At 42.4% G+C, this 27989-nt stretch overlaps 1 long non-coding RNA gene across 1 annotated transcript in view; it reads right to left on the bottom strand.

Annotated features, from left to right (window-relative positions):
- Positions 1 to 1070: 1070 nt before the first annotated feature.
- The window catches only part of LOC149747410 (uncharacterized), a 186887-nt gene continuing 159968 nt past the window's right edge, over positions 1071 to 27989 (bottom strand). The window contains exon 3 of the long non-coding RNA XR_016387802.1: positions 1071 to 27989. This exon is cut by the window's right edge and continues 36700 nt beyond it. This is a non-coding gene — a long non-coding RNA (uncharacterized LOC149747410).

Below are 27989 nucleotides of genomic sequence, written 5' to 3'. Positions count from 1 at the left end.
GACATTAAAAAATGCCATTTATATGCTAATAATAAATGAGTCATATTTTTTCATTTTGATGAAAAATAAATTTTATTTTCATTTTAATGAACTGTAGTGAATTATAAGCTTTTTCTTTTTATCTTTAGGTGAAAGTTTGGGACAGATAGCAGAAGGTTGGCTAATGATAGGCAAGAGGTCTCAGAGGAAGTGAAAATGGGGCAGGTTCTGTTGTCTGCTACTGGCCTCCTAAACTGGATGGAAACTTTGGAGTTGAGGTGGTTTCTTCTAGGTTTCTAGAAATTTCCAAAAGTTAGATTTACCTCAGAGGCGGTGGCTAACTACCCATTAGTGCCATATCAGAAAGAGATATCTATGAACTTTACTGAATTAGTGATCCTTTTTTTTCTTACATGGAACAACATTCATAATCTAGAATTTGAAAGAAGAATGCAGTCAGTTAAGTGACTCTTGGCATGCACATTGCCCTCTGAAGGATATTTTCCAATAATGTTTATTCTTTATCAAAATGTCTATGTCAGACATTTTGCTAAGTACTATTATATTCATTCTTTTATCTAATCTTCCTGACAGCCCTAAGAAGGTGGTATTATTATAATCCTCATTTTACAGATGAGAAACTTGTAACACAGAGAGGGTAAGCAATTCCCCCAAGATCTGACACATTGTAAGTTGTGGAGTTTAGATATGAACTCATATCTGTCTGTGAGTTAAGTGCCACACATTTATTTATGAACAATGTCGACTGCTTTTTTTTTTTTTTTTTAATTTATTTATTTATTTATTTTTGGCTGCGTTGGGTGTCCGTTGCTGCGCGCGGGCTTTTCTCTAGTTGTGGCGAGCGGGGGCTACTTTTCGTTGAGGCGTGCGGACTTCTCATTGCAGTGGCTTCTCATGTTGCGGAACACGAGCTCTAGGCACGCAGGCTTCAGTAGTTGTGGCTCGCAGGCTCTAGAGCACAGGCTCAGTAGCTGTGGCGCACGGACTTAGTTGCTCCGTGGCATGTGGGATCTTCCCAGACCAGGGCTCGAACCCATGTCCCCTGCATTGACAGGCGGGTTCTTAACCACTGCGCCACCAGGGAAGCCCTCGACTGCTTTTTAAAAAGAGAAAACAGAGGGCTTCCCTGATGGTGTGGTGGTTAAGAACCTGCCTGCCAATTCAGGGGACACGGGTTCAAGCCCTGGTCTGGGAAGGTCCCACATGCCACAGAGCAACTAAGCCCGTGCGCCACAACTACCGAGCCTGCGCTGTAGAGTCCGCGCGCCACAACCACTGAAGCCTGCGCACCTAGAGCCCGTGCTCCGCAACAAGAGAAGCCACCACAATGAGAAGCCCGTGCACCGCAACGAAGAGTAGCCCCTGCTCGCCGCAACTAGAGAAAGCCCACGCACAACAACAAAGACCCAATGCAACCAAAAATAAATAATAAATTAATTAATTTAAATAAATTTTTAAAAAAAGAGAGAAAATAGATTTGAATGTTTAACCCAAACAAATGAATTGTGAATGGTGAAATTTCAGGCAACAGTGAGAGAAATGCTCGTGGGGAAACCAGGAAGAAAAACATCAGGGTACCCTAAGATGTCTCTGTCCATTCTGCCTTCAGGATGCAGGTGTCTGCTGAACACCTGGCCTGTGTCCTGGCTAGGTTTAAAGCCCAGTTAGTTACTTTATCAGTTCTGAAAAGGTGGGGTGCTCAAGACTTCCACACATGTGTGCCAGGGCTTTGGTGAAAAATACCCAGAGTTCTGCTGGGCTGAGAGGCCATTCGTTTTTACTGAAGGTCTGATGTCTGACTTCTTTGAAGTGAGGAGTCACGTCTCCAAATTCATTCCTGTGCTCCTCTCATTCCTCACTCTTAGATCTTGGGTTGCATTTGCCAGGCTTGGTGCTTGATGTTAATTCTCTTTAACCAGGGTCTCTTTAAATGGGACCCTGTGAGTTATGGAGCAGTAATTCACCCCTTCAGATCTAGTGGACACAAGGCCACAGGCCAGCTCCTATTAAACAGAGAGGTCTGAATTATTATCCTATAATTCACCTCTTGGAAGTGTCTTAATTCAATTACACTGTGTCCCTGAATGACTATTAAAAGAAACAGAAAAAGAGTTCTGCATCTCTCTTGTTACAATCCAAAGTAATTTTCAGTGCCAAAGAGTTCTTCCTTTAAAGTCATTAGAAAGAAAATTAAGCAGAAAGATGAAAGAAAAAGGCCCCTTATCACTGGCAATGCTGCACAGTAGACAATCAATCATATTTAAACCAATGGAAACATGGCAGAGATCACAGCAATCAAGTATCTTCTTTGTGGCCAAATCCTTTTGATTTATATCTTCTTTCCCCTCCCATCTTTTGATTGTTCTACTAATAAGTTTGAGTCAAAACTACTGCTAAATTCTCTTACCATCTGCCCTATGATGACACGAGACAGTACAATAAATACAGATGGCTAAAGCTTGGGGACATGCCTAGTTCCAGCAGAAGGAAATATAATCTGAGTTTCACAAAAACAAAAGAATTTGAGGTGCCCTTGTGTCTTAGTTTGGGTGCTCCCAGAAGCAGATCCTGAGACAAGGAGCCATACATGCATAGCTGATTTGAGAGATGAAAGTAGTGATACTGGGAAGGGAAAGAAGCCAATATAGGGTACCAAGCAAGTTACTCCTGTGGGCAACCAGGGCCCAATCCTACTGGAGAACCCTAGGTGACAATGTAGAACAGGCACCTAAGAGTGGTGAAGGAACTGGGGTATTTATACACCAACTCCCTCCAGTCAAGGGTGGAGAACTGTTCAGGAAAATGATGAATTGGTCAACTTTGTCTCTGCTGTCATCTTGCATTTCAGGAATCTAGAATTCTCATTTGATCATCCAATCGACTTTGTTCCATTCTACCTGCATAGATATGGTCAAAAACTATCAAAAATACCATTCTGAAGTTCTGAAACACTCATCCTCAATTCCAAACCACGTCTATGGTCAATAGTGGGCAATGGATAAAAAGCTCACATAGACCCAGGCTCAAATACTGTCAGGTGGAAAGTCACTATTATCGTGTGATCATGAGCGGTTACTTCTCTGAGACTTGGGCTTGTCATCTGCAAAACTGAGGGAATATTTCCCAGGGTGCTGTAAAAAACAAATGAGGTCGCCCTGATAAGATGCCCAGCACGCACGTGACCATTATGATGGTGATGAGGTTGGTGAGGCTTTGTTTTAGGGGTAGGAAAACCATTTCTTCTTCCAAGTCTGGAATCTACCACCCCTTCCTTCTTAACCTGGCCCATGTTTAACTTTCTGGATGGATTTACTCTTATATGCAGAAAGCAAACAGCTCCTAAGTATCTAAATAGCGATCACTATCTGGTCATTCACAAGCCACATCGAGGCAACATGAATGGTTGCAGAGAAATCCGACAGGGTCTATTAAAACAAATAAGTTTATTTAAAAATTCAGATTTCTAGTTCTATTGAAATGTCAAAAGATCTTGCCACGTTGGACCCAACTACCACTCTGCAGCATTGGTCAGACATGAGGGACAGATGTCCCTTCTAGCTGGGCGAGCCCCTCCAGTTCTACCAGTCTGTCTTTTTATGACCTGCTTCCTGCCTTCCCATACCTGCCTGGGCATCTTTCAGTTCGCAACTACTAGTTCATCTACCCAAAAACGGTTGCTTTAGACATACTCTGGCATAACAACAAAGGTCTATCCAAAATTACTTATCTTTCCTCTCATTTTAATGAGGCAAAGGCTATTGAAACATGATTCATATAATCAGCTATGAATACAGTTTGCAAAAGAGTGGATTCCGCTGCTGCCGCCGCTGCTGCTTAAAAAGTATCAGTGGAACTATTTAGGCTTAGGACCGGAAACTGTGCTCTACCATCAAGAATTAGAGAACCAGGGGCTTCCCTGGTGGCGCAGTGGTTGAGAGTCCGCCTGCCGATGCAGGGGACACGGGTTCGTGCCCCGGTCCGGGAAGATCCCACATGCCGCGGAGCGGCTGGGCCCGTGAGCCATGGCTGCTGAGCCTGCGCGTCCGAAGCCTGTGCTCCGCAGCGGGAGAGGCCACAACAGTGAGAGGCCCGCGTACCGCAAAAAAAAAAAAAAGAATTAGAGAACCAGGCTGGTCAGTCATTGGACTAAAGGGCTGAGTAGGCACAAACCTACCAAGCTGAAGTGTGCGGCCCAAGGAGGTGAGATAAGGAAGGCACCCGAGTTTAGTCTAATAGCCTTGTAATTGGCTGATCTCCATCTGCCTCTTGTGAACAGGCATCTTTTGTACCTGGGTGGTTACAGATGTGGAAATGAGGGGCTGTGGGTGGTGATTACTTAATGAGGGGTGTTAGGCATGTGGTGGAAAATCGCTTCTGCTGAAGCATAAAGGAAATGGGTGGGCATTTGGGGAGGCCTGGAGGGAAGAGGGCCGTCCTCGAGCTTCTGGCCCAACTGCTCCTTTTGAGAAATTTGCTGACCACGTCAACAGACTCCATGTGTGGGCACGTTCCCTTTAGTGCAGGGTTTCCCACCCTGGGCATCATTGACATTTGGGGCGTGATGATGCTCTGTTGTTGGGGACTATCCCATGCACTGCAGGATTTTAGCAGCATCCTTGGCTTCTATCTACTAGACGCCCATAGTACCCCTCTCCCCAGATGTGAAACCACAAACGTCTCGAGACATTGCCAACATCCGCCGGGAGGCAACATCACTTCCAGTAGTGAACCACTGGTTTTAGCTGTGCCGTACTTATTATTTTTTCAAATTACTGAACTATCCTTAAAATCAAGGAATATTACTTTAAATCCTGATTTCTGGTCTCTCTGTGAAAAGTTCAGATGAGTTGGCGACACGGGGTTCTACCCATCCTCTTTCTGTCCTGGCCTCTGGTACCCCTCTAGCCCCGTCTCCTGTACTCCTGACCCCCACCAACTCCTCCTCTGTACAGCTGGTCCCCAAGTTATGAAGCTTCAACTTAGAATTTTTCAGTTCTATGATGGTGTGAAAGTGATGGTACACCTTCAGTAGAAACTACTTCGAATTTTGAATTCTGATCTTTTCCCAGGCCAGCGACATATGGTACGATCAATCCTCTCTTATGAAGCTGAGCTATGGATGCAGCTCCCAGTCAGTCCCAAGATCCCAAGGGTGAACAATCCATGCTTAAAACCATTCTGGGGCTTCCCTGGTGGCACAGTGGTTGAGCCTGCCGATGCAGGGGACACGGGTTTGTGCCCCGCTCCGGGAAGATCCCACATGCCGCGGAGCGGCTGGGCCCGTGAGCCATGGCCGCTGAGCCTGCGTGTCCGGAGCCTGTGCTCCGCAATGGGAGAAGCCACAACAGTGAGAGGCCCGCATACCACAAAAAAAGAAACAAACAAACAAAAAGCACCATTCTGCACCCAGACAACCATTCTGTTTTTTGCTTTCAGTACAGTATTCAATAAATTACGTGAGACATTCAACACTTTATTATAAAGTAAGCTTTGTGTTAGATTTTGCCCAACTGTAGGTTAATGTAGTAAGTGTTCTTATGTTTCAGGTAGTCTAGGCTCAGCTGTGATGTTCAGTAGGTTAGGTGTATTAAATGCATTTTTGACTTCCAAAATGTAGGGAATGTCAAAGGAGTTGGAAATGAGGGGAGGGGGAACACAACTTGGACTGGGAATCGGCAGAGCTTTCCTGAAGAGGTGACATTTGAACCCTACAAGGAGCTGACTAAACATAGAAGGGAGAGGGGCATTCCAGGCAGAGAATACAGTATGTGCAAAGGCCCTGAGGTGGGGAAGAACAAGGAACTAATAGCAAGCCAATGGAGCTGAAGTGCAGAGTACAAGCTAAGTGTGAGACGTGATGGAGACTGAAAAGGTAAGCAAAGGGTAGGTCACACGGGACCTGAGACCACGTTAAGCATCCTGAACTTTAACCATGAGAAGTGAGAAGCGACATCGTCTACCCCCAGACTGGACTCTGAGAACCAAAACTACATCGTATCTATTGATATATGAACATGATTTTGTTACTCCTCTGACTTCATTAGTGTGACTCTCTTTTTGGGGGGAGTCTCCTGCTCAGGCAAAGGATCTGACGTTTATTACAAGAACTTGAGAAAAAGACTCATCCCCTCTTCAGTGAAAAACATGGACAGTTTATACTCAAGATTTTTCATCCCTTGCCTCAAAATCCACACCTTTGTGTGTCCACCAACCCTGAACTGCTGCATCGTGAGCCTTACCTATCCTAAATAAGCGCCCACTTTGAAAGACCCCGTCTTAAATCAAACCTCCAGTTCCCATTCAATTCTGACCCTCCCTTCCCTGCAGAGACACTGCCATCGCTTTGTAAGGTGGATTCTTCCTTACAGCCATAAGCAATAGACTCACTTTGTCTTCTCAACAGGTTGTGTGGGTGATATCATAAGCAGCTTTGGGCAGGAAAGAGTTCTCTGCAGGTGGCCCCTTTGTCTTGTCACTAACCTTAAATCGGGAGCCCCCATGCTCTACTCATCTCTGGCCCTAGCACACCTTTCAAATCTTCTGACCTCACAATAACCTTGCCTAATCTGTTGGTTCTTTCCATAGATCAAAGAAGTAGAAATGAAGAATAAGTAATGAACAGAGGACTGGATCTCTTCCCTAGCCTCCCTTTTCAGTAATCTTGCAAACAAACTGTGTGAACAAGATAACACCTAAAGAAAAATCACAAGACGTCTACAAGCCTTTACACGAGCCTGCACACAGTGGGGGACGGCAATGAAGGCGAGGCCTCTGAACCCCCATCCCAATGATTAACTGAGATCACTTTCCTTTTTCCCTTTAAAAACTTTTGTGGCTGAGCAGACTCTTCAGAGATGGCTTTTGGGGAACACTGAGTCCGCCATCTCCCCAGATTGTCGTCATTCTGATTAATAGCAACTTTCTGTTCTACCTTTGTCTCTCTCAAGTATTGATTTTTTTTAAAGGTTTTTTTTTATATATATAATTATTTTATTTATTTTTGCTGTGTTGGGTCTTCGTTTCTGTGTGAGGGCTTTCTCTAGTTGTGGCAAGTGGGGGCCACTCTTCAATGCAGTGCGTGGGCCTCTCTTGTTGCGGAGCACAGGCTCCAGATGCGCAGGCTCAGTAGTTGTGGCTCATGGGCCTAGTTGCTCCACGGCATGTGGGATCCTCCCAGACCAGGGCTCGAACCCACGTCCCCTGCATTAGCAGGCAGATCCTCAACCACTGCGCCACCAGGGAAGCCCTCAAGTATTGATTTTTGAGCAGCGAGCAGTGGGACTTGATTCAGTAACAATATGAGGAGGAAGTTTCAGACTGGAGCCATGGAGGGAATTTCAACAGGAAAGTGACAAACACACGTGACAAGTCTGGCACTGAGTGAAGTCCAGACAACATCTAGAAATAGAACACTACTTGCAAATAACATCTGTTTTTTCTTGGTCACCTTCAAGCAATCTAGACAACTGCGAACATGCAAAGCCAGTAGGACAAAGGAAACAAAAGCCACGCAGGAGGCCTTGGTGAAGAGAAGCAAATCCACACACAATGCCACCACACCCCCTGTCGTGCTTCTCTCCAGCAGAATCCAGGTTCTGAATTCTTTAAATATGTTTTTCCGTTGCTGTCTTAACATTATACTGGAAATTGCGCAGGCTTGGGTTTCGTCTTTGATCAAGTGAAATTGCACCATAATTTTGTTTAGTCATTAAAATGTTCTTTAGCAAATCTTGTCAACAAGAGCCATTTAAAGGGCTTTAATCAGTCTTAGTCAATCTTGAACAAGGTAGAGGCACAATATTTGCCACAAGACAAGTGGGTTGCAAGATGCCCAAGACAGGCAGCCTGAGCATCCTGCCTTTGTTGCTCAGAGAGCTGTTTCCACTCCACTTGCTTTTCCTGCTGTTCAGACTTGCCAGTTTTCACAGCCATCACCACGTCCAACTTAGCTTACACACAACAAAGTCATTTCAGAGGGTCTTAAGGCCTATGTATCTGTACAGGTGGGGACAGCAACGCAGAATCTGTGAATGGATGTTGCTCTCCACGTGGCAGGCAGACACTCTCTTTGGATTTAATTTTAAAAAGAAAAATCATCCCTTATGTGTCTTTGTCTCCCAGAAGACACTAGAGTCCATGCAAATCCTATCAGGATTAGAGACCCCTGAGGGGAGGGCATAGCCCAAAATGCACTGCCAGAAGTAGACCTTGAAAGTGTCACCAGATGGAATGTCCAGCTCAACACTTCTCTCCTGAATCTTACAGTTTCAGACAGCCATTCAGGTCTGTATGTGTTAGGATGCTTGTGCCAGCAATAACAGAAATCCCCCAGCTCAGACTCGTTTAAATGATAAAGAAATTGTTTATCAAATTGTCACCCAGCTGTCCTACCAGAATCTTCAACTGAAGGTGTCTAAATAAAGTTTGATGAGAGTCTGCATTACATGAAATGGTAAAGTGTATGGATTCTGGGGCCAGCCAGTCTGGGTTTGAAATCCTGGCTCTGCCATTCCCTAGTTGTGTGACCTTGGGAAACTCACTTAACCCTCTTTGCCTTGGGTCTGCATCTGTAAAATGGGGATAATGATGATCCTTCCTTCAGAGGCTGCTGGGATGATTATGTGAGGGAATGATTGTAACCTGCTTAGAACGGTGCTCAGTACATAGTAAGCTTCATATGCCTTTGAGTTTTATTTGCCCCCCAAAAGTCACACCCACACTTGATCCTCCTCCTGAGTTTCCCATCTCAGAAAATGGCATTGCTCTCCATCCAGGCACTGAGACCAGACGGCTACATCCTCCAGACTGGAAGATGTGCTTCTTTCTTATAATATTTATGAAAAATCCAAATTTAAATGGTTATTTGGTTATTATTAGTTTAATGTGTGTCTCCCTCTCCCTAAGATCTAAGTTGAGATTTTGTGTGTCTTGTTCATCAGTGACTGGCACACAGTATTGAATGAATGAATGGATGAGTGAATGAATGAATGAATGAAAGAGTTGGAGGTCTCATGAACAGTTAACAACCAGAAACTTTTAAGAAGTTATGAAAATTGAAATCAATGATGAGTCAAGGAGTATTATATTGTGATTTCTAATAAGAAATATATATATTTGGCCTTCATCCCTGTTTCTGGCACAGAGCCATCAAGGTGTCTTTTGTTATGTTTATTCGGTGACTTTTGGAAACTACCAAAGGATAGGGGCTGGTGCCTGTGGAGCCAGGCGAGTGATTGGAGGGCTGGAGCTTTCAGTCCCAACCAATGTGACCTCCAGGGAGCGGAGAGGGGCTGGAGATTGAGTTCAATCACCAATGATTATTGTGTTGCAGGAAGGGGGACCCCTTCCAGGGCCTGTGAGTAGGCTCTTGTCTGACACTCGGAAATGAATTGTCTGAGGAGACACACGTGCTGACAAAGCAAGAGACTTTATTGGGAAGGAGCGCCCGAGCAGAGAGCAGCAGGTAAGGGAACCCAGGAGAACTGCTCTGCCACGTGGCTCGCAGTCTCGGGTTATATGGTGATGGGGTTAGTTTCTGGGTTGTCTCTGGACGGTCACCTTGCTTGGCCCAGGGTTGGTGACTCAGGGCCCTTCCTGGTGCGTGTGCATCACTCAGCCAAGACAGATTCCAGTGAGAAGGATTCTGAGAGATTAGTGGGACATATGGACTGGATTCTCCTCTCTTCTTTACTGAATTCTTCCTGTTGGTGGTAGCTTCTTAGGTCCACATTCCTTACCAGGACCTCCTGTGGTGAGATAACTCAGGCAAGTACTTCCCATTGGTCTGGCCAGGGCGGGCGGTTTTGGTCAGTGGTTCCCCTAACAATTGAGTTAATCAGTAGTGCCTAAGTAACGAAGCCTCCATAAAAAGCCAAAAGGACAGGGTTCAAAGAGCTTCCAGGTTGGTTAACACAGAAGGTGGCACACCTGGGGAGGGCAGGGAAATTCTGTGCCCCTTCCCCATGCCTTGCCCTGTGCATCTCTTCCATCGGCTGTTCCTGAGTTATAACCTTTCCTAATTAATTGGTGATCTAGTAAGTAAAATGTTTCTCTGAGTTCTGTGAGTCACTCTAGGAAATTAAACAAACCTGATGAGGGAGTTGTTGGAACCCACAATTTAGAGCCAGTTGGTCAGAAGCACTGGTGACAACCCAGGCTTGGGACTGGCATCTGAAGTAGGGATTGGGCGGGGGGCAGCCTTATAGGATCTGCTGTAGGTAGAGTCAGAATTGAGTTGAATTGACACCCAGCTGATGTCTGAGAATTGCTTGTCTATGTGGGGACACACACACACACACACACACACACACACACACACACACACACATATTGGAATTAAAGACCAGAACCCTTTTGGGGGTGAGGGGGGATAATTCACTGCTTTGCTTGATGACATAGTTGGGGAAGAGGGGAAAGCGTGTGTGGATGCAGTTTTGTTTAGATTGCTTGACTTTCTTTTTAGGATCACAGGAGAACAATGCCTACAAGTGTCACTCATAGCTGTCTGAGAGGTGGAACTGGGAGAGTCTGGAGGAGAGGGAAAAGAGCACAGTTTGCAAAAGGCTTTGAAGGAGGCATTGCTCTAACATTTCTGAGTCTTCTGCTTTCTTAAGCTCAGGGCCATTATTTCCCACTACCTTCTGGTGTCCAACAAAATGTCCTTCAGACTCTTAAACCAAATAAGTCAAAAATTGAATTCACCCATTTTTCCCTCCAAATCTCCTTTTCCTTTGTCTGTGACATTAACATCCACCGAACACAAATCAGGAAAGTCATCCTTGATTCTACCCTTTCTCTCAGCCTCCTCTTGCTCTATTGATATTAGATCAGAAGTGAGGTCAAGAGTTCTTCATAAAATATCTGAGCAGCAGTTATGGAGACTTTAGCCCCAGAGAGGGTCCCACACGTGAGTTCCCTTCTCTGCCAGACACAACACCCTGTGCTAATGGGCGGGGATCTAGTCTGCCGAGACAGTTTGCATTACCATAAAAATGGGCACAGCATTGAAGAGGTCCTGGCCCAATTAAGTTCCTTTGCATTTGCTTATGAAAATGAAGACATTCCAGTTCTAGACTGTATTTCCTTTACCTCCCTCAAGGCAGGCTACAGACAGAAGACATCACCATTGAATTTTCTCTGTTTATCATATCATCCCCAGCATCGCAGAGGGATTCCTGAGTCGTGAAAAAGATAATCCACACCCACTTCAGCAGTGCACATACTGTACGGATGGCGAGGGCCAGTTTTTCTGTGCGGAGGACCAAACTCTCCATCCTGCAGAAATCTGTATATTCAGAGACCTCCTAATGTTGTGTCCAGCAAGTGACCATGGGCTATAGACCAACCTCTTGATCATGGCCCACAGATTCAAGCCCCTACCTACTTCAGCCTCCCCTTTCTCTCTTTGGCCCTAACACACTCTGTTCTGGCCACACTGACCTTTATTTTTCATTTCCCCCAATATCTGTACTAACCACCCCACTGGTCTGAAACTTTGTACCATCTCTCCTCTACCTACGGTGGTCACCTGGCCAGGGCCACTCTCTGTGCAGACCTCAGCTCTAACATCACTTCATCCTCAGTGCTCACCAACCTTCCCAGTGTTGCCAGAGTTCAGCCACTGTATACTGGTGCCAGATCAAATCTCAAAGACAAAGTTTTGGGTGAAGTAGAAAGTAATAGCTTTACTGCTTTGCCAGGCAAAGGTGGCCACAGTGGCGAATGCCCTCAAGGCTGTATGTCTCGCCCTGGAGGGGGTAGTGAGGACTCTTATAATGCTCAAGGAGCAGGGCGTGGCCAGCTTGTGGACACTCTTCTGATTGGTTGGTGGTGAGGTAATCGGGAGTCAGCGTCATTAACCTTCTGGTTCCAACTGGTCTGGGGTCTACGTGCTTGTGGGCAGGGTACAGTTAACTTCTTCCACCTGGCAGGGGTTCCAGTATCTGCAAAAGAGCTCAAGGATACGGCTCAGAATATTATCTAGAGCTCTTGAGAAGGAACTAAAACGTCCTTTGTTTAATGACTAAACTATTATTAGTTTGTCTTGCTTGACTGTTTTCCTTTCTTTCCACATTTTCTCACTTCTCTCATTAAATTTATTCTTTGACTAAAGTTTTTCTACAGACAGAAGGAAGGCAGAGGACATGGGCTCGGTTACACCAACAAGATCAGCCCCCTCCCCAGCTACACGCTCTCAAAGATTTGTGTACCTCCAGTGCTAGTTCCAATTTATTTGTGTAATTCTTTCACTTATGCCTGTCTCTCTCACTAGACTGTATGCTTCTTAGGGCAGGGATCATGTCAATGTAGTCCCAGAACCTAACACAGCATCTAGCACACAGGAGGCACTCCAGAAGTTTTTGTTTGTTTCATTAATTACTACCTGGCCGTTCACTCAGCACTGGGTACAAATAGATGAATCAAATGCACACAATCTATTCTCATGAAACCCACAGACCAGTCAAGGAGCTGACAGGAACATAGGAAGCTACAAAAGAGTGCCATTAAAATGTACAGGTAAGGGGCTTCCCTGGTGGCGCAGTGGTTGACAGTCCGCCTGCCGATGCAGGGGACATGGGTTCGTGCCCCGGTCCGGGAGGATCCCACGTGCCGCGGGGTGGTTGGGCCCGTGAGCCATGGCCGCTGGGCCTGCGCGTCCGGAGCCTGTGCTCCGCAACGGGAGAGGCCACAACAGTGAGAGGCCCGCGTACCAATAAAAAAACAAAAAACAAAAAACTCTGTCTACAGCAGCATTCATGCAATCAGTCAGCTAACCCTCCAGTCTTGCCTGTTTCTGCCCCCAGATCAGATTCAACCCAGTGGCCTCTCAACACTGTGACCCACTGTTGGGTCCTAGACCCACTGTTGGGGCCTAGAAGCTAGTAGTTCCACATTCAGCCCAGACTCAGCAGCCCGGTTTCTAACTCCTACCCCACCTCCTGGCCCACCCTTGTCCTCTGGTCAAGCTTTTGTTTACCTGGGTCCCCATCTTTTGCCATAATCAGATGTTAAGAAACTTTGAAGTGAGGAGTTGAGTCTCATTTATCTGTATGTTCTCTCCCATACATACACAAAACTATTCCCATCAAGTTACAATTATCATTTTGCATAATATGGTGAAGTCATAATTCTACTGCTTAGAGCTGAGTGACCTTAGACAAGGTCATCCAAGCTTTCACTGTCTGTCCTTTGTAGACTGGTGATAATGGACCATCTTCTAAGACTGTGGTGAAGGTAAGGTTAGGTGTGTAAAGGGTTCACGGTTAAGAGTACAGTAGATATTAGCTATTATTACTAGGTGCTCGATCAGTGTGTTTATCAAATGGAGTCATTAACAGACCTCCCTTTTATGGGCTCTGCTTGGCAGTAAATGTATTGTGTGTAAATGTTGAGAGTAGGATGGGGAAGGAGGAAGGGGATGGCAGATGGGAGTCCCCAGGTTTCCTTTCCCCAAGCCTATTAAGAAGAAAAATGGTCAACTTGAGTTTGGGGTTTAGCGTGACAGCAGTGAGTAGGAAGATAAACGGAGACTTGTCAGTCTTCTCCGAAATCTAGGGCCTTAGCTCATTTTCTTTTTAAAATAAAATAGGTCAGCTAAGCGAAATTGTGCACTCAATCAAAGATGCTCTGTGTGTGTTTCTGAGTGTGAATGTGTGTGAGAGGAAGAAGGGGAAAGAGAGAGACCCAGCTGGGGAGCTCGGAAGGGATGTGTTTCCCTGTGCTGTGTCCTTACACCAAGAACTTCCTCGTGGGATTTCATACTGTTCCTGTCTTCTCTCGTGGGAATGACAATCATCGGGCAGGTGAGTCTTCTGTTACTGCTTGTGTGTATGTGTGTGTGTGTGTGTGTGCGTGTGTGTTTTCATTCGGCCATCGTGGCTAATAAATAGAATCAAAGAGATCTGGCTTCAAGCCCTAGCTCTGCCGCTCACTCTGGGTGATCTTGAACAATTTACCTTAATCTCTTTGAGCCTCAAGATCTTCCTATGTAAGATGGAGTTAACATTCCTTCCATTGGTAGGTTTTTGTGAGTATTAAGTGACATCAGATATATACAGTGGCATGCACATAGAAGGTGCTGGAAATAAAAAGGCAGCTGCTAGTAACAGTGGCAGTAGTAGCTGTAGGAGGAGGCGGAGGAGGAGTTAACAGTAGCAGGGGTAACAGTAGTGGTAGCATCAGTAGTAGTGGCAGTAACAGTAGTAACAGCAGCAGGAGTAATAGCAGTGGTAACAGGAGTCATGATGGCGGTGGTTGTAGTACTCATAGCAGTAAAGTAGTAATAGTAGTAGTAGTAACAATAGTAGCGGTAGCAGTAGTAACAGCAAAGTGGTATCAATAGTAGTGGTAGTAATAGTAATAGCAGCAGTCGTAAGAGTGTAAAATAGTAATAACTACAGTAATGGTAGTAATGGTGGTGGCGGTCAGAATAGTAAAGTAGTAGTAATAAGAGCAGCAGTAGTAGTAATAGTAGTGGTAGTAGTATAGTGATAGCGGCAGCAACAGTCGTAAGAATAGTAAAATAGTAATAGCAGCAGTAATAAGTCAGTCATGGTGGTAGTGGTCATAGTATTCATAGTAGTAAAGTAGTAGTAGTAGTAACGGTGGTGGTGTTTGTAGTAGTACTAATGGTAATATTTTCTACACTCTTCTAGCTATATTCTCTCGCTCATAAGTTTCTAGCATCTAAGACCATCTTAGGAATCCTTGATAACCTTCTCAACAATTTAGCACATAACAAGGACTCAACAGAATTAAAATGTGTTCCTAAAGTCTCTCATTATAACTTAGCAGCACGTTAAGGAAACAAAGAAATGCTGCTTCATTGTACCTTGGTACCTGGGTTTATCCTAAAAAGAAGCTGGGGCTGGTCACCGAAAAATTTCTTCAGTGGGCCAGCAGCTCATTTGCCAGGCTACGTTAAACACTATATCATCACATCGTCTTATAAATGGTGGCAATGACCTTGGCAAAAATATATGCGTTAGAGCAGATGCAACCCTAGAAAGACAGAAGTGCTGAGTTCCTGAGCTCGAAATCCTCCCTGGCAGGCAGCCGCCAACTCCAGACAAGCGTATCCACTCTTGCAATACAATAAAACACTTTGAAAAACTGCCCACCATTCAACTGTGATCCCAAATCATTTTCTTTTCCCATTGATTCCTTGTTCAAACTTCTGGGGAAACTAATTTGAAAGAAGGTCAGTGCTTTAAAAGGGGCGCTTGTATTTCCTGCATGTCTGGTTTAGGCTGTTTGAAGACAATAAAGAACATCAGAAGGTTTTAAGCTGTTACCTTTCCACCAAAATCACTTTCAGCATGAAAACCACATGTGACCTCAGACCCAAACCTATTTATGTCTGTCTCTCCCATATGGCACTGTGAGAATAAGGCCAGACGGACTGGTTCCAGGGGCACCACTGTTTAAATGGAGATCACAATAGTGATTTCTGGGTGTGCATAACCCTTGCCATCAGCAACCCTGTAGAGCTGACTATTCCCTACAGACTCTGGTGGCAGAGTGTGAGCTGATCTGGAAGCTGCAGGAAGACTTGTGTTTAAAGCCAGTGCTTTTCTTCTCCAAATGGAACTCAAGGAGAAGTTGCTGGAAAGAGTGAGGGATGTAGAATACTTTTGTAATATCAAGTTCTGAAGATGTGGCACATATATACAATGGAATATTACTCAGCCATAAAAAGAAACGAAATTGAGCTATTTGTAATGAGGTGGATAGACCTAGAGTCTGTCAAACAGAGTGAAGTAAGTCAGAAAGAGAACAACAAATACCGTATGCTAACACATACATATGGAATTTAAGAAAAAAAAATGTCATGAAGAACCTAGGGGTAAGACAGGAATAAAGACACAGATCTACTAGAGAATGGACTTGAGGATATGGGGAGGGGGAAGGGTGAGCTGTGACAAAGCGAGAGAGAGGCATGGACATATATACACTACCAAACGTAAGGTACATAGCTAGTGGGAAGCAGCCGCAAAGCACAGGGAGATCAGCTCGATGCTTTGTGACCGCCTGGAGGGGTGGGATAGGGAGGGTGGGAAGGGGGGAGACGCAAGAGGGAAGGGATATGGCAACATATGTATATGTATAACTGACTCACTTTCTTATAAAGCAGAAACTAACACACCATTGTAATGCAATTATACTCCAATAAAGATGTATAAAAAAATATAAAAAGATCAAGTTCTGAGCCTCTGCTTGGCTCCCAAGAGCTCTGCCTCTCTCTGTCTCGATCAGAAGTAGTTTCAATGAAGGCTTCTGAATTCCCTCTGGGAGCGATCAGCACAGGATAGACCCATGTCCAGCAACGAGCACACACCTGAGTCCAGAGCCGTTTTTCAGATCAGAGCTCACCTCAGCTGGCCGGCTATCGGGAAGTTTCTGCTTCTCTGACAGCCTGAACTCTGAACCGAGGCTCAGGAACTGTGGGGCATCCCTGAGCTGCCTTCTCTGAGCTACATTTCTTGCCTGCTTCACAGCAGTCCCTGCCTGGTTCTTTCATCCTTAGCGATCCATTGGAATCTGACCTCTGTGATTCAATGACTTTTTATGTTTCTTCTGTAACTATTCATCTTCTTCCTTCCAGCCAGACTCTTGGTCCAGGCTCCTTCTGTTCCTCTCCATCCCATTCAGCCTGTATCCTGATGGCTCAGGACCCATAAGCTCATCACTTCTGAACAGCAACAGTGAGTACTAGGAGATGGAAAGTTCTTGAAACGTCTGACGGAAAATTCTATGCCAGGCTCAACCATCGATCAAATGGGAGTCTACAAGAAAGACATTTTTAGATGTGGAAGGACCCAAAATATTTATCTCCCATGCACTCTTTCTTGGGAAGCTACTGGATGGGTGTACTCCACCAAAAGGAGAGGGTAAATAAAGGAAGGGGAAGAAACAGGACCTGAGGAATCCAACATGGCAAACCAGAGATAGTAAGTCCCAGAACCATACTGAACTACGGGCTTAAAGAGTGAGTCATCCAATGAGAGTGGTCAAGGAGATGTCATCAGGGAAAAAGGACAGAACCGATCAAATGTGTGCAACTGTGTCTGTATATTAGGAAAATCATTGACTGGTATTAACAGAGTAGTGGGGGAATTCAGAACAACAAAAAAAAGAAATACATATAGAGGAAACTAAACATTTCAGCCATAAAAAAAATTTATGTAGTTGTAATAACATAAACATTATTATTGATTTAACCAAGTATTTTGATATCATTAAACTGAAACATAGTAAATTGAGACAATTAAGGGTAGGAAGAGAAAGTGGTAAAGTTGACTAAAAAGAGCTAAACCTTCAACCATCATACCCAGAAGCCAATAGGGAATTTCTAAAACTCATGATTCCAGTAATAGAGGGATAAGCATATTAAATACACATATGTAAGGAAATACCCAAAGAAATAGTTAAAAAAGAATGAACAGTGATTTCTGGGGCGCTAGACTTGATCGATTTCACACTAGGCTTTTTAAGATTTTTTGCTTTTTAACCATGTACATGTATTACTTTAATACAAATGAAAAAAATTAAGATGTAATGTTTGTTGTCAAAACCAGAAAGCATGGGAAAATATGAAGAAGGGAATGCAAAGCACTAACAATCTCACAAGCTTGAGATAACCACTATTCACATTTTTCTGAATTTTCTTATAATCTTATTATGTGCATTTTTAAAGAATTGATGGTTATACAATATTATGGTTTACTTATTTTACATATTTCATCTAATATTATATCATGAGAATGTTCTCAAGTCATTAAAATTGTTTAAAACATCACTTTAACATCTGCATTATAGTCCATTAAGTAGATTTACAATAATTTTCCCAGTCCCTAATTATTAGACATTTAGCTTCTGCCCAGTTTTTCACTTTAATTTTTTAAAAGTGTCACAATGAACATTTTGGTACATAAACCTCTTTCCTCATCTCTGATTATTTCCTTAGAAGTCAAATGACTGGATCAACAATGAGAAAAACAGAAATATTTAATGAGCAAAAAGCAGGGAAATTGTTATATGAACTTTAAAAAATCCTGCATAATTGTTATAGATTTTTTAAACACTACATTTAAAAGATCTTCCTTAAGATATTCACACCCTGAGGCAAGTAACATCTGCCAACTTTTAGGCAAAATGGTTACATTGCAGTTGGAAAGGATGCTTATTTAGACGATGACTTCTGCCCTGAGAGATTACTGAGAAGAGTCAGCATCATTAAATGATTTGCTCTGGAGCTTCCCCACTTCCTTTCTCATAGATTATCCTGAGAGAATATCGCAGACATGTCCAAAATTAGTGGCAGAGCTGGGACCCCACCTTGGATTTCGTCCTAACTCCTGGTCTCATGCACACTGTAGTATCACTTGATTTGAATAGATGTGTAAACACGTAACTCTTTTACTATCTTGATTGGTCATTGACATTTAAAGGTGAACTGATAAACTAGACATTTCACAATTAGCCAAAGAGTTTTCAGAGAACTTGAATAATAAGTACACGACTTTCTGAAAGGAAAAATGAGTCACTGATGGAACCAGAATCCATAATTTCATCAAATTCAAGGAAAAGAAAGCACCCAATGCTTATGTGGATTGTAGAATAGAAGGTCAATTCAAATTATTTGAGGCTTAAATGTAAAAGAGAGAAAACAATACGTTTCTTAGGTGCCTTTTGTTTATATTAATGACCTCAGATTCTTACTTCTTTGTACTTATACAAATATTGTATGGTAGGTGATATTATATTTCCCCAAGTTTCCCTTCTCTCTTGAAAGGGATCACTGTCAATGGAGTGTACTTCCCAGCTTCGTTGATGGTGGATTGGTAATATGACTGGCCTTGGCCAATGGAATGTGGGCAAATGTGTACGAGTTTAGAGGCTAGGACTTAGAGGCATCCTGTGTTTCTGATCACCCTTCTTGCACCGCTATCACCATCCATGAAAGGCCATGCCCCAGGTAGTACACCTAGAGTAGACCTAAACTCAGTTTGCATCCTGAAGCACAGCTATCTCAGCCAAGCCACAGACCAAGGAGCCAAAAAATAAACAAAAATACATAAATGTATGTAATAAAATAATATATAATTTAAAAATATTGTTGTAAACCAATGAGATTCTGAGGTTGTTTGTCACACAGCATTGATGCAACACTAACTGAGTAATACATACAGCTTATATTTTTGGATCTTCCCTCATTCTATGTGCCATCCTCAGAAAGAGCTTGTTAATCCTACACAAAGAATAGTAATTTCCTAAATTATAAATCACATTATAATTAACAGGGCATTTTATAACATGTTGTTTTTATTTAATTCTCACAACAGAAAGTGAAGTTGAGAGGTAATATGACTCCTGTAAGGTCACACATTGACTAAGAGATAGGGATGGGGCTTGTACTCAAGTCAAATACACCCCTGACACATAGAGAACTACAGCAAACAATGATACAAATGGTCCAATGAAATCAAGTTGCTAAGATGTTGACAACAAATACCCTCCAAGAGATTATTGCCGGTTGGAACAGAAAACAAGAATGGCATGATGTGGTTAGAGAACTGGATTTTCATTAGCAGCCATTTCTTACATTCCTCTGTATTCAGGGAGCAATCTGACATGGCAATGTTATTTGAAAAGCAAACCTTGCATTTCCTAGGGAAAATCTTCCCTCCTGATGTCCTGGGTACAGCTCGGTGGCCACATAAAATGTCGCAGTAAACAACTCAATATATATTTCAAACGTTAATTGCCTTCCCAGACCTTGGAATTTCTCACTGAGCTCACTCACAAGTTTTATTGAGGGCATAAAATTTACTGTGTTGACATACCCTTTAAAGTGCTGAATTCATCAAGGCCAAACCAAGCCAAGATCACATTATAGAGAGTGAGTCAAAATGTTTTATTGAAAGTTTTGTTCCACCCTTCTCCTTTACATCACAACCCAAATTAAGCCAGTGGGGGGCCAATTGGGGGAGAGTGGAAATGCCAATACTTTTTAAAAGAAATGTCATCATCCTTTTCCAGGCACATTCCTATGGAACACGCATGAAGCCACATTATCTATTCTGAAGTCTGGGCCTCCGCAACCAGAGGAAATCATGAGTCTGTGTTTGAAATGTCTCAGCGCGGCAGCCCAGAGTCAGAGAGGTCCCTTGAGAGTCTCCAATAAAATGACGAGCTTAAAGATTTTTCCTGTGGGACCTTCTGATTTGTTTAAAGAGAAGTTTGTTGTCACCTGATTCCCTAAAGTGATAATTGTTCAAAATTTTGCCTCTAAGAGGCTTTGCTTGCAAATAGCATATTGACATGCCTGGTGAAGAGAGTATCGTAAAACATAAATAACTCTGAAAGATAGAGGAAAGCCTAGCCTTCTGTGAAGGGCTTAGTAGAGTAAACAGAAAGATGAAAAAGGGCATAGGATGCTTCTAGAATATGTACAAATAGCCCAACAAAGTTAGATTGCAAGATGTCGACAACAAATCGCATTCAAGCTCCCAGAGACAGTACTGAGAAGTCACAGGTCAATTTCACTCCCTTGCTTAGTTAAACACCAATGCTTGTTAAGAACTCTGAAGCCAGACTGCCTGGGTTCAAATCCTGGCTCCTCCAGTTATATATGACATCACTCTAGACAACGGTTTCCTGTCTTTGTTTTGCATCTACAAAATGATAACATAATATTTTTTCTCATAGGCTTGTTATAAAGGTAAAAGAAGTTAGCATTCTCAATTCTCAGCATGTTAATTATGATCATGAAGTACTGGGAGTAAGGAAAAAAATAAAACATTCGAGTTTATTGTGAAGCTTACATTCTAGTAATGTAAACAATACCCTAAATAGACAATTACAATCCAGCGTGAAAACGCTTGAATGACCATCATAGGGGTTCCTTGGGATGGCTATTAATAAAGATTTGCCTGGATACAGTGGTATCTGCCCCATTCATCAGTAGAGAGAAGCAAACTCACACTGACCCATAGATGATCACACCTATCTGACTCTATTTATTACCTGTCGCTGCATAACAAATTACCTAAAACTCAGTGGCTTAAAACAACAAATATTTATCACCTCATGGTTTCTGTTGCTCAGAAACCTGGATGCAGCTTGGCTGAGTACCTCTGACTCAAGCTGTCTGCCAGGGCTGCGGTTTCACCTGAAGACTCAACTTGTGGGGGGTCAATGTCCAAGGTCACTCAGGTGGATTTTAGCAGATCACAGCCCACAGTCCTTGCCGCGTGGATCTCTACATAGAGCTACCTCCTGAGATGGAAGCTGGCTTCCTCTGGAGTGAGTGATGAAAGAGGAGAGGAGACACCAAGATAGACGCCACAGTCGTTTTATAAACCAAACTTGGAAATGACATCCCATCACTTCTGCCATACCCGATTTGTCAGAAGAAAGTCAGTATGTCCAGCCAACACTCAAGGGGTGGGGACTACACCGGGGCATGAAGACCAAGATGCAGGGATCATTGGGGGCCCTCTTCCAGGCTGTCTACCATACTCTGTTGGATCATTTCAGGCTATTTAGAAGGAATTTAGCAAAAGCACAAGAAGAAAGGAAGTTAGAAATTCTTCTGGCCACTGTCCTTGCCACAAACCACCAAGCTAAAACCAAAAACAGGGAAGGAAGTTAGTCAATCTATTGGTTAAGTGTCCATTCGAATGCCACATTTTCAAAGAAGCCTCTTCACCAGCATGTTTTTGTGGTCCCTCCCCCCATGCCTTGTTATACCATTAGCTTGTTTGATTTTCATCATTACATGACATATTCTCATCTATTTGCCTATTGATTATGTTTTTCCTAGCCACTATATCGCAACCTCCATGAAGACAGGGACCTTGCCTATCTGGAAACTTCAGTACACAGTAAATATTTGTGAAAGAACTGCCAGGATCTCTATACAAACAAGAGGTACATCTGACCTCAAAGTTCCTGAAATGTGGTTAGAAAGATTGGGAATAGTCAGAAATAAGCGTTTGCCACAGTTTTGTCTTTAGCCGCAGTTTGGCTAGAAGACTGACGAAGCCACTGGAGGTGGAAGCGTCAGAGGACTCTCAGTGGAGAAGGAGAAGCTGAGCAGGGCTTGGATAGTGGTCTGAATTTGGCAGGAAGACCTCTATTTAAGAGAGTAAAAGGGATGGAAGGAGTAGTTGGATAGGTAAAGCAGGGTCAGGATCAGACAGCCTGGAAACCTAAACAGAACTGAAAGCCAATCCCAATCCATCACCAGTGGCCCAGCCAAGTGATACACTGAGGCTGATGTGTCTTTGTGCACTGATCAAATACATGAATGAAGCCATTGACATTGCCGGGCTCTTCCTAGATGTCTTCAAAAATGTCCCCAAGTGAGAAACACATCATCAGTGTCTCTTGAGAATGATTCCCCACCATCTTATTCTCCCAGTATGAGTTAACATTCTTGAGGATAACCTAATTCCCTTTACTCTGATTTTGTGTTCACCAGAAACCCATAGATGAGTGATTTAAGAGCTCAAGCATTTCCACAATGACCCAGCTTAGGCCAAGTGCCCATTTCTGAACCAGCCCCACTGTCCAGGTGATGGAGTTCTCTGATTAGCGAAGCCCGGGTCATGTGGCTGTCCTGTTACCACAGAGTGAGGTTAATCAAGCCACAACAAAGCCACATGATCTAAAAAGAGAGGGAGGATGGTGCCCCAAATGAAAACTGGGGTGTCTTTACTCAAAAAAGTTGAAGGATCCTGGGAAGGGAAAACAACATCCTACACATCCTATCCTGGATTACCCTGAGCACCCTGAAGAACCACACCGGGGTTCTGAGTAAAATTCGCAGGATCACAGCACCTTATGAGAGGCTTCCACACAATCAGATGAAGACTGTGTGGAAGCAAAAGATCATGCACCCCAACTTCCAAAGCAGCATTGTTTACAAGAGCCAAGGTCTGGAAGCAACCCAGGTACTCATCAACAGGTGAATGGATAAAGAAGGTGTGGTGTGTATATATATATATATATATATATATATATATATACACACACACACACACAATGGAATATTACTCAGCCACAAAAAGAATGGAATTCTGCTATTTTTAGTAACATGGATGGACCTAGACAATATTATGCTTAGTGAAATAAGTCAGAGAAAGACAAATACTGTATGATATCACTTATATGTGGAAGCTGAAAAATCAAACAAACAAATATATCTAGCAAAATAGAAACAGAGTCACAGATGTAGAAAACAAACTAGTGGTTACCAGTGGGGAGAAGGAGGCTGGGGAAAGTAGGGATATGGGATTAAGAGGTACAAACGACTATGTATAAAAAGATAAGCAACAAGGATATACTGCACTATTGTACAGCACAGGGAATTATAGTCATTATTCTGTAACAACTTTTCATGGAGTATAATCTATAAAAATACTGAACCACTATGCTGTACACCTGCAACTAATATAATAGAGTAAATCAACTATACTTCAATTTTTAAAAAGAGGGAGAGAAAAAGAGAGAGAAAGAAAAAAAAAAAAGAACAGAACTTGTTTAAACCAGAAGACAGAGAGAGAACTCCAGGGCCTGGAAGCACCTATTAGGTACCCCATAAAGAAAGATAAATAAGTGTTATTTTCTTTCTATCTCTAAGGATTAGGATCAGAGAAGTGGTAGGCCCTCAATGTTTGTTATAAATGACAGAAGCCAAAGAGGGAAAGGGAACTCTCACAGATTTAAAAAGACTTAAAACATGTGTATACAAATGTACATATGTTTTCTTTTCTCTTGGGTAAATAACCTGAAATGGAATGGCTGGATTATACGTAGGTATATGAATTAGTTTGTCATGGCTGCTGTTACAAATTACCATACGCTTAGTGGCTTGAAACAACCCAAAGTTATTATCTTACAGTTCTACAGGTCAGAAGTCTGGAATGCATTTTACTGGGCTAAAATCAAAGTGTCGGCAGGCCTGAGTTACTTCTGTAGGCCCTCGGAAAAAATCCATTCTCTTGCTTTTTCCAGCTTCTAGAAGCTACCTGTATTCCTTCCTCCTCTTCAAAGCCAGCATTGTAGCATCTTTAAATCGCTCTCTCTGGCCCTCCTGCCTCTCTCTTATAAGGACCCTTGGGCTTCCCAGATAATCCAGGATAATTTCCCCCATGTCAAGATTCTTAAACATATCTGCAAAATTCCTTTCCCTATGTAAGGTAACATATTGACGGGTTCCAGGGATTAGCATGAGGTCATCTGGTGGGGGTGGGGAGGGAACTATGCTGCCCACGACGGTGCATATTTAACTTTAAGAAACTGTCCAACTGTTTTCCAAAGTGGCTGTACCATGTGGCATCCCCACAGGTAGTATATGAGAGTTCTAATTCTTCCCCATCCTTGCCGATAATTGATAGGTCAGCCCTTTTGATTTTAGCCATTATAATAGGTATGCAGTGATACCTCATTTGTGGGTTTAATTTGCATTTTCTCTAAGCAAAGATGCTGAATATCTTTTCATGTGCTTATTTGTCATTTGTATAACTTCTTTGATGAAGCAGCTGTTTAAAATTCTTTTCCTTTTTTCCTTGGGTTGTTTGTTTTCTTATCATTAAAACGTGAGGGTCCTTTCTTTTGGTACAAGTCTTTTGTTGAATAGATGCTTTGCAAATATTTTCTCCCCCCATTTGTGGCTTATCTTTCATTCTTTTCACAACTTTACTTAGAATAGCCAAAAACTGGAAACAATTCAGATGTTCATCAATAGGTGAGTAGGTAAATAAATCATGGTGCACCCACATCCAATAGAATGCTAGTCAACAGCAACAAAGGAGTAAACTACTGATACACCCAACAACATGGATAATCTCAAACTAATCATGAGTGCAAAAGAAGCTACACAAAAAAGTGTACATGCTGCATGATTCCATTTATACAGAACTCTAGAAAATACAAACTAATCTATAAAGACAGACAGCAAATTAGCAGTTGAACTGCAATGGAGGTTGATGGGGTGAGGTTGGGAGAAGCCAAGGGGAGATTACAAAGAGGAACAAAGAAATTTAGAGGGTGAGAAAAATGTTCACTGTCTTGACTGGTGATGATTTCATGGTTATATACATAGGTCAAAGCTTATCAAATTGTACACTTTAAATATGTGTAGTTTACTGTGTGCCAATTGTACTTCAATAAGTCTCCTATTTAAAAAGGAGACAAGAGATTTACTAACTAAATGTAACACATAGATCTTATTTTGATCTGGATTTAAACAAATCAGCTATAAACAAAAACAAGTAGAAGAAACTTGGACACTGACTGGATATAAATGATATCAAAAAATAAAGGTTAATTTTTTAGTTATTATCATGGCACCTTGGTAAAATTTTTCAGTCCTTTTCCCTCAGAGGTGTGTACTGAATGATTAGCTGATGGAGTGATACGATTTCTGGGATTTTCTTTAGAAGGATCGTGCATGACGATGGAGTGAGTGAGGCTGGAAAATGAAACAATGGCCACATGTTGATAAATTGCACAGCTGGGTGATGGGCATGAAGAGATTCATTCTACTATTCTCTCTACCTTCATGTATATTCTAAAACTTCCATCCTACATAGTTAAAATGTTCATTTTTTTAAAAATGTTTGTTGAATGAATGATACAAGAAGGCATATTTCTACTCAATACAAGATTGATATTTTCTAAAAACAGCACCTTTCTGAAAATGGACTCATCTCCCTTAAGCTGTAGTCAGTTGACTAGAGTAGAACAGGAGGTGTTCAGAGGCCAGAAGATCCTTTATGGGGGACGCTATAGAGCAGGGGTTAACGGTCTATGGCCCATGGGCCAAATCCAGACCTCCACCCACAAGCTAGGAATGGTTTTTACATTTTTAAATGATTGGGAAAAAAATTTTTAACAATGTTTTCTGACACATGAAAATTATGTGAAATTTAATTTTAAGGCCTATAAATAAAATTTCATTGGAACACAGCCATGTCCACGCATTTGTGTATTGTCTCTGGCTGCTTTCATGTTATAACGGCAGTGGGGACCTGCAAAAACTAATCTACTTACTATCTGGCCCTTTACAGAAAAAGTCTGCCAATTCTTGATTTAGAAGATAACCTTGAAACCTGAAAGTGTTTTCCTAAACAAACAGCACTCCAGAAAAGTGAGTGGAAAAAGCAGGACATGAACAAGTCCAGCTTTAGGCTCTATTCCTCCCACCAAAGAGAGCCCAAGGATCAGGGAAGATGTTATTTTCAATTCCTTGCAGTAAATGCATTGTCATTTCTGGGAATACGGTGAGTTTGAAAGTTGGGGGGGTTAGGTTTGCCCTCCAGCCTTAGGGCTCAGAGCCCTCTTCTGTGGATAGACTTCTATCTATCATTAAATTCTATGGATAAGTTTAAAGAGCAAGGTGTACATATGACCCAGCAATTCCACTCCTGGGTATACATCTGAAAACAACAAAAACACTAATTCAAAAAGACACATGCACCCCAATGTTCACAGCATTATTTACAATTGTCAAGATATGAAAGCGACCTAAGTGTCCATCAACAGATGAATGGATAAAGAAGATGTAACATATATATATACCATGGAATACTATTCAGACATTAAAAAATAAAATTTTGCCATTTGCAGCAACATGGATGGACTTGGAGGGCATTATGCTAAGTGAAATAAGTCAGACAGAGAAAGACAAATAACTGTATGATATCATTTATATGAGGAATCTAAAAAATACAACAAACTAGTGAATATAACAAAAAAGAAGCAGACTCACAGATGTAGAGAACAAACTAATGGTTACCAGTGGGGAGAAGGAAGCGGGGGGAGGGGTGATATAGGGGTAAGGGAGTAAGAGGTACAAAAGATTAGGTATAAAATAAGCTACAAGGATCTATTGTACAACACAGGGAATATAGCCAACATTTTATAACAACTATAAATGGAGTATAACCTTTAAAAATTGTGAATCACTCTATTGTACACCTGTAACTTGTATAATATTGTACAGCAATTATACTTTCATTAAAAATAAAGTAAATAAAATCAAAATAAATAAATAAAGAGCAAGATGTAACTTTCTGCTCTTATCAGTGTCTGAAATCCTCCTGCGTTCGCTCATTTGTTCATTACGTGGACTCTCCCACTAGTTCATGGGGGCAGGGACTCCAACTGTCTTATTCACGGCCGTATCCCATGACTGGAGCAGTCCCTGGCACATAGTAGGCCCTCAGCAACACTGAAGGAATGATTAAACTGAAGGAAGCCTCATCAAACAGAGAATGAGTGGAAATTATGACACTGAAGCTTAGGGATAAAAAATAGTTTTCTTCTTGCACAGTGAAAAGACTCTTTATTCCCATATTCTTCTTCACATATGTCTAAATATAGCACCTGGAAACAGTACGATATGAGTAGTGAGGGAATTTTGCCCACCACCATTTCTGTGCAAATCGGAATGAAGTTCAACTCCCGTTCCAGCAGGCAGCCACTGCTCAGAGTTCTGCTGCATCATGTAAACACAACTTTCTCCTTTGTGACAGGGAATGATGCACCTTGATTGGCTGTATGACCCTGTGCAGGTGACTCACTCTCTCTGTTCTTCATATGTGTAAAAATGGGTGAACCTCAATGGGTTGTGGGGAAGATCAAACAAGATAATAATCCGTGAGATGACAGGGCTCAGTATCTGAAACCAAAACAGTCTTCGTTTTCTGTTCTCAGCGACATAAGCCTTCTCCACCATCTGTATGAAAGAACTTGGGATCCATAGTCACAATGTTCACAAAAGCCAAAATGTGGAAACAACCCAAGTGTCCATCCACAGAAATGGATAAACAAAATGTGGTATATTCGTACAATGAAATATTAATCAGCCATAAAATGAATGAAATACTGGTACATGCTACAACGCAGATGAACTTAAAGATATACTAAGTGAAAGAAGCCAGACACCAAAGACCATATATTATATAATTCCATTTATA

This window comes from Delphinapterus leucas, chromosome 15 (assembly GCF_059928025.1).
Source record: "Delphinapterus leucas isolate spDelLeu-1000000601 "Yukka" chromosome 15, BTC_Dleu_Yukka2, whole genome shotgun sequence".
Taxonomy (NCBI): Eukaryota; Metazoa; Chordata; class Mammalia; order Artiodactyla; family Monodontidae; genus Delphinapterus; species Delphinapterus leucas.
Note: the sequence above shows the minus strand (reverse complement) of the source record. Positions and strands in the feature narration are given on the sequence as shown.